Source organism: Podarcis liolepis, assembly GCF_965112155.1.
Source record: "Podarcis liolepis genome assembly, chromosome: 13".
In the NCBI taxonomy this organism is placed as follows: domain Eukaryota; kingdom Metazoa; phylum Chordata; class Lepidosauria; order Squamata; family Lacertidae; genus Podarcis; species Podarcis liolepis.
This window is the reverse complement of record NC_139573.1, coordinates 22,929,625-22,938,023: the sequence shown is the minus strand read 5'-3', so window position 1 is coordinate 22,938,023 and position 8,399 is coordinate 22,929,625.

Below are 8,399 nucleotides of genomic sequence, written 5' to 3'. Positions count from 1 at the left end.
CAAAGGGATGGGTGACAGCACAAAGGGGTCACATTGAGAAACGTTGAGTTATTGTGGCATGAAAAGTTTGTATAAAACTGGGGCAATGCTTACAAAAAGATACTGAAGCAACTTTTCTTTCTATACATTATGTTGGCAATAACATTTTTTCAGGAAGATCAACCCTTTCAAGAAAAAAGTTGCTTTTTGCTCTAATGGTGCTACACAATTATCTCCAGTGTCAGTCACTCAATCTTCTTATTACAGTCAATGATAAGTATGCAGTATTTCCTTCACAGCCTTTTGGCTAAGATCATGCAAAACATCCAATTTGTTTCATGTTGTAGGTCATTACAATCACAATAGTCTCTTGCCATCTAACTGTGCAAAACAGATATATTTCCATTCCAATGTGACAAACATGTTTTCTTCAGCAATTCCCAGAGGAAATCCCCACATCTGAACAGGTGATTTCCTGATTCATTAATTCTGAAAAGCACTAATTTTAGTGCTCATCCAGCCCACTATGGAATTTGAAAGGCCATGAACAAAATAAATAGCCAAGGCACGAAGAATATTACAAATATGTCCGCCACCATTTAGAGACAGAGGGGCTGGGGACCAAGAACAACCATCTGTTGTGATCTCTGATTCTTTGCATGATTGACCCTGAAGCTCAGGGCTGTGAACAGAGTGAACTGTCATTAAGGCAAGAAGGTTTACCATTCCATAGAGGATGGTTGTTTTAGTGGTCTTGCTGCTGGCTCTGTTTCCTCACATGGCACAGGAGGCCCACACCATTAAATGCAGAGTTCATTATCTACACCACCCACTTAACAAGTATCATCAGCCAGGAGATTTCATCATTGGTGGCATTTCTTCTCTCGGAGCCTTTATTCTCAGTTCAGCAAGTTTCATGGAAGAACCCCCACCTGCATCGTCAGAAGAGTTTGCGTAAGAATTTGTATGATGTCTGTTTTTATTTCCATTTTGTATTTCCATTGAGTTAAAAGGGATATCTCTGAGTACACATGAGAAAGGATTCTGTTAATCTTCATGCAGGCAGCAGTAGAAGTTAAAATAACCAAAGGAATCTCCACAGGAAATGCAAGATGTGTTATTGTTTCTAAATGCATTTGTTTATTTAACTACACCATCTTTGTCCTCTTCCTTTTGATTCTTTCTCTCACTTTTTGCTCTGTTATCCCAAGTTCCTCTTTGTTTTTTACTCATCTTGTGTCGCCTTTCTATTTCCATTCTGACAACTCTCAGTTTGTGTTTCAGCAGTTATCATAGACACTCCTGAGAGCAGTTTCCCTAACAGCTACAATTTTCAGAGTTCTTTGAAAAGAGGGATAGACTATGAAATTTCTCTCGCTACCCTTAACTGGTTCTTACCCTAGTTCTAGTCCAATACCCTAACCACTGTACCATATTGAATTTTGTTCCTTGCAAATGAGGCTTCCAAGCAAAAATATGTAGCTCCCTTACTTATATCAAGTCATGGAATTTGCTCTCGTAACCCAGTAATAATCTACTACTGTGGACCCAGCAGAAGGTTATGCTGCCTGATATCTATGTTTCTTAAGCTATGAAGTAGAACTCTTGTGACTTATGATTGGTACCATCATCATTTTCAAACAGCTATCCTGCTCCTTTTATCTTCCTTCTACATCTCTGTTTTCAGTTAAAGGTCATTTCAACATGCCTGGTGATAAATGTTGTAGTGCAGTAAGTGTAGTAAGAATGTACTGCATTAAATGTATAGTTTAAATAGTATGACTAGATTAAAGGTATGAAATAGCTCCTTTATTCTCTCCATTTTGACAAACATTCTTTAAAAGGAATCTCATTGAGAAAGTACAGCATGTGGTTTGTTCTCAAGTTGGCATTGTGTACTATTTTTTTCTTGAAGTCACTTTAAGCTAAAGACTCCCTCAGAAGACATAATATCTAAACGAGATAACTGTAAAAAAATTCAAAGCATCATGGCCATTAAGCAAAAAGCAGAAGGGAAAGAAAATGCAGTAAAGTGGGTTTTTTAGAGACAAGCAGCTTATTTCCTTGGAAATGTCTGTGGGATTGTAGTCTCAAAGTTTTATATCTACATACAAGGGAGAAAACCTCAAGGAACTCTTCCTTCTACATCTCTCAATTAAAGGTTTCTTTCAAGATGATTGGTGGTAAGCGCTGTCCTGTAGTAAAAGAATGTACAGTGGACGCTCAGGTTGCGAACGTGATCCGTGCGGGATGCATGTTCGCATGGGTTTGCTATTTGGCACTTCTGCGCATACACATATCACAATTTAGCACTTCTGCAGATGCACGACCGCCGAAAGCTGGAAGTAACCCGTTCTGGTACTTCCAGGTTTCGGTGGGTGCGTAACCCGAAAAAACGCAACCTCAAGCAGCTGTAACCCGAGGTATGACTGTACTGAATTTAATGTCTCACTGTTTGAATGAAATACCTCATTTTTTCTGTTCATTTTGACAATGTTTAAAAAGGAATCTCACTGGGAAAGTATAGCATATGGTCTGTTTTAAAGCTGGTTTAGTTTAGTAATATCATTATTTCTTTTTCTTTCTCATGCAAAAAGTCCATGACGAGTTTCCAATCTTTAACAAATATTAACAATGACTTCTCTCCAATTAAACATGTTAGTTTTACTAGGCATTCTTCCATTGTTGGTAATGATGGGTCCTTCAGTCTTGCTACATATAAAAGTCTTGCAACGATAATCATATATTTTAATAGAAGTCCTTTTCTAACTATGTATTGATAAGTTCCAACAGCAAAAGTTCTCGTTTCAATTCAAAATCAATCTTCAAAATTCTCTATATCAATGTATATATTTGGGTCCAGTATCTTTTGGCTTCTCTACATTTCTACCAAGCATGCTAAAATATCTCTCCCCTCAGATCATTTGGAAGGAATAGCGAGATATGAATTTCATTAGGGAATTTTTTAATGTTTGATGTTTTTTGTGTTTTGAATATCCTGTTGGAAGCTACTCAGAGTGGCTGGGGAGGCCCAGCCATATGGGCGGGGTATAAGAAATTTATTAATATTATTATTAATCATTGAAATTGTGTAATTGTGATCAATAATGCAATTGTTGTTCCAGCGTGGTGCCAAAGGCTTACCAGCACATCCTGGCCTTGGCATTTGCAGTCAAGGAGATCAATGCAAACCCTCACATCTTACCAAATATCACCTTGGGCTTCCATATCTATGACAGCTATGTCAATGCAATTAAGACATATCATGCCACAATGCTACTTTTATCTACACTGGAGAAATTTCTCCCCAACTATATATGTGATACACAGAATAATCTGACAGCTGTCATTGGTAGTCTCGACTCCCAGGTCTCCCTTCATGTTGCAAATATCTTGGATATTTATAAGATTCCACAGGTAGGACACCTATGCCTGCTTCTGAGAGGAGTATGAAAATTTCATAGTGCTTTCATATTTTTTGTTTTTTCTAGCTTGTATTATGCTGTTCGGAAACAGGAATGGGTGCATTGAAAAAAATCAGATCAATTATTCATTTTCTTTCTTTCCTTTGCATGTTTTATGCAGACTGAAAGCAGTTCATTAACAAATAAAAAAGTAAATGAACCTATAACTGGAACATAGTTTTCATAGAACTAAAACTGAGCAATATATTTTTTCACATGGACACCCCACTTACTGTTTCTAATGCTCCTAGTTGTTGATTCTTTTTAGTTTCTGTATTGTTCATGGAAAGCATTCTTAATTAAAAGGGCACCATTTAAAACTTTTTGGGGCGCATTCATGCCAACCATGAACTGACAATCTGTATGCATACGCTGGGGACCCACTTTATAAAGCAGAGCCTGGCTTCCATTGAAGCAACACCATAAAGTTTAAAAGCTAATTAAGATGGTTTTTATCAGAGGAGGAATTGGAAGCACTGCCCATCAGGCAATTAACAATGCTGTAATAAGCTTTAAAGAAAAATTGGGTGGTGGCTGATGCAGGTTAAGATCCTTGTGTGAATGGAGGTAGTGCCTTTATCCCTTTACTCTCCACTTCAGTACTGATCAGAATAAACTCCCCTGGATCTGCAATTTCATCATTAGTCACTCAGGTAGTACAGTTGAGAAATAAAGTTTGCTGGTTTGAAGAATGCATTATTTATATGGATGCCCAAATGCAAATACCAAGTGCATGTGACTTTGCATAAAACTGCTATATTAATGGAGGGTGTTTCTATCTCACTCTTTTTCTTTCTCCCTCTCTCTCTCTCCAAACAATTATCTCTTTAGCTCATATATGGCCCCACTCCAGTGATGAATGCTAAAATCCCAGGACTACCTTTTTACCAGATGGCTCCCCCAGAAAGCCACCAGTTTGCAGGGATGCTTTCTTTGCTTCTGCATTTCAGGTGGACGTGGATTGGGGTCGTTGTGGTTGACAATGACAATGGAGAAAGATTTATACAAAAGGTGCTCCCACTCTTTTCAAGCAGAGGTATTTGTTTTGCCTTTCTGGAAACAATCCCCAAGTTTAGTTTTGTGAAAGAAGGATACACCCTGATGCAACAGGGGGCTAAAATACATGATATAATGATGGGTAGCAAAGCCAATGTTGTGGTGGCCTATGGAGAAGCTTCGACCACTATATTTTTGAGATGGCTGCCATATCTATCAATGCTTGGGAGCACAAAAACAAACATAAAAGGTAAAGTATGGATATCAACTGCCCAAGTGGAGTTTATTTCCGTGGCCTATCAGCGGGATTGGGATGCAACAATATTCAGTGGTGCCATAACCTTCAGAATTCACTCCAATGATCTACCAGGATTTCATCAATACGTTGAGGGCAGAAACCCCTTCAATGCAGAAGGTGATGATTTCATCTGGGATTTCTGGCAAAATGCGTTTGGCTGTGTATTTCCCCATCGCATTCTGGACGAAGTGGTGGGGGATATCTGCACAGGAATGGAGAATTTAGAGAAACTTCCTGCATCTCTCTTTGAAATGACAATGCAAGGTCTAAGCTACAGTATCTACAATGCTGTCTTTGCCATGGCCCATGCTTTACATGCCATGTCCTTAGCAATACACAAACACTCACAAATGGTGAGCAGAGGGAGACAGAAGCTTCAGAAGCAGCAGTTTTGGCAGGTAAGGGGCAAGAAATCCATACGTTGCATGGAATATATACTAGGTGTTCAATTTCCCTAACTACTAACCATTTTGTCCCCCTCCCTGCCCTGTTCTCCCTGGCACCTAGAAAAGATAGATTACCCATCATGCAAGGTACCATCCTGCTTTCTTCACTGTCTGAAAACTGAATTTTAATAATACTTTCCAGTGATATGCTTACATAATTCTGTTACAGTATGGAAAACACAGAAACTTGATTTGGGAGTCTTTCAAGTTTAGCACACTACTCCTGCTGTTTCTGAACAGTGCATATGCCAGCAATTCAGCTAATTTTTGTAGCGTCCCTGTTTGCAATATTTGGGTCGTAAAGGGTGATTGTATCTTCCTTCAGTCTTGTACTTCATAACTGTCCACGTTTGCTTGATGGGACAGTACACTTTCCACATTGTACTCTACATACATACATACATTGTCCATGCACAGACGCAGAGAAAGACATTTATTTACTACTTTATGTACCTATTCACACACCCATCCATTTCTTTTCTTTCCTCTCCACCTGAAACCTGTCAAACAAACACACACACACACACACACACACACACACACACACACACAGACCTTAGCCCACACCCTAACAGTGCTAATGGGGAATGGAGTATAGAGAACACTGCAGACCATGTGTGAGCCTAAAATAGGCTACATGACGCAGGTGGTGCTGTGGGTTAAACCACAGAGCCTATGACTTGCCGATCAGAAGGTTGGCGGTTTGAATCCCTGCAACAGGGTGAGCTCCCATTGCTCAGTACCTGCTCCTGCCAACCTAGCATTTCGAAAGCACGTCAAAGTGCAAGTAGATAAATAGGTACTGCTCTGGCTGGAAGGTAAATGGCGTTTCCGTGCACTGCTCTAGTTCGCCAGAAGCGGCTTTGTCATGCTGGCCACATGACCCGGAAGCTGTATGCCGGCTCCATCAGCAAATAAAGCGAGATGAGTGCCGCAACCGCAGAGTCAGCCACAACTGGACCTCAAGGGTCCCTTTACCTTTACCTTCTGTTGCAGGCAGCAGGGCTCCCATCTCTGCAGTAGCTCTCTCTTTAAAACATTCAGATCCACCATCTTCTAAATGCTTGCCTTCTCTCTTTTCATTCTAGCTCCATCATTTTCTGAGAGGTGTCTCATTTAACAACAGTGCTGGAGACACAGTGTCCTTCAATCAGAACGGGGAGGTAATATCTACCTTGGATGTTATCAACTGGGTTATTTCCTCCAACCAGTCCTTTTATAGGGTAAAAATTGGGAGGTTGGATCCTGAGGCTCCTCCAGACCAAGCCTTCACCCTTCATGAAGATGCCATAACATGGCATGGATGGTTTAATCAGGTGGAGTCACATTCTTAGCTAATTCAAAAGAGATTCATTTTTCAATGAGCAATAGTTCTGTGCTTTGATGTCTAAGATAATGTTCACTGGAGAATCAGAAAACTTACAAAATGTATTTCTCCAGGATAGAATTGTGCACACTTTCCATCCCAAAGGGATATAATATCGTGCAATCTGGTAAAATATGTATAAAATCTCCTTTGTATTCATTGTTTTAATACAGACGATGATGAATTACTCTCTGCAGAGCTGATCCACGGCTTAGTGAATTGCTGTGACAATTTAGCAACATAGGGAAGGTCTCCAGAACCTGACTGATTCCAAATGCATGATTCTCATGAATATCATGTTTCTCCTTCATTTACTGATTAGGTTCAGCCTCTTTCTGTCTGTACTGAAAATTGTCACGCAGGGTCAAGGAAGAAAGTGAAGGAAGGAGAACCGTTTTGCTGCTATGATTGCATCCCATGCCCAGAGGGAAAGATTTCAAACCAGGAAGGTAAGAGAAATACACAGAAATTTGGATCCAGATGCAGTACCTCCATTGAGTTTCCCATAAAAGGAATGGGACAAATTAAGTTATGACTAACTGGTTCACTTGCTTTCAAGGGGACCAAGTGTTACCCACTGAGGTTACTTCCAAGCAATCTCTTTATTAAGCCTTAATCCTGATTTGTTTGCTCAATGTTTACATGCCATTTGTTTGAGAAAAAACTGAAGCAGCTGTTTATTGTGTACTCATTCTGCTTAGTTTGTGGCAATATTAGAAAAGGTTGCATTAAGCCAATGTAATTTCAAACTTTGCAGTGTACTTCCCAATGACTTTCCATATTTTAAAAAGTCTGTGCTTTTTGAGGTGGGGGCTTCCTGAGCGAGAGCTCCAAATCCACTTCAATGGTAGAATGTGAATTTGCACATATGAGATTTAATCCCACACCCGAATAATGGCAGTCTTGATGCACCCTATATATTTAGGTACCATGCATATTTAGTCAGTGCCTCATCTTTTCCTTTGAGAGCTCTCCGACTTAATTATGTAACCAGTTACCATTGCTCTTTCACAAACATGTGATAAATTTAGCATGCCTTTCTGATCATACCTGGCTTAGCACATGATGGCATGTCATTTTAGGGAATGAAACTTAATTTTAGCAAATTTCTTCAGTAAAAATACGTTTTTGGGTGTTAGGAATTCAAATCTGAAATTATCTTTGTGACTGGACAACAATTAGCTTCGTAAGTCTACATTTGATTAAAAGCATATAAACTTCTTTCGGAAAATCAAAGAATTTTAATTTTACCTTCAGGTAATGATAAACAATAAAAAAATAAGTTCTGTATATGATATTAATATATAATATATAACTGATGTGATTGATGGAATGTGTGTGAACTGGGGACTGTAACTTTCTTTTCCCACTGATGTTACTTCCAAGCTATCTCTTTGTTGTTGTTGTTCTTTAGTCGTTTAGTTGTGTCCGACTCTTCGTGACCCCATGGACCAGAGCACGCCAGGCACTTCTGTCTTCCACTGCCTCCCACAGTTTAGTCAAACTCATGCTGGTAGCTTCGAGAACACTATCCAACCATCTCATCCTCTGTCGTCCCCTTCTCCTTGTGCCCTCCATCTTTCCCAACATCAGGTTATAATAATAATGATAATAATAATTTATTATTTGTACCCCGCCCATCTGGCTGGGTTTCCCCAGCCACTCTGGGCGGCTTGCATAGAAACCCAAACTACACTAAAATATCACACATTAAAAACTTCCCTGAATAGGGCTGCCTTAAGATGTCTTCTGAATGTCAGGTAGTTATTTATCGCTTTGACATCTGATGGGAGGGCGTTCCACAAGGCGGGTGCCACTACCAAGAAGGCCCTCTGCCTGGTTCCCTGTAG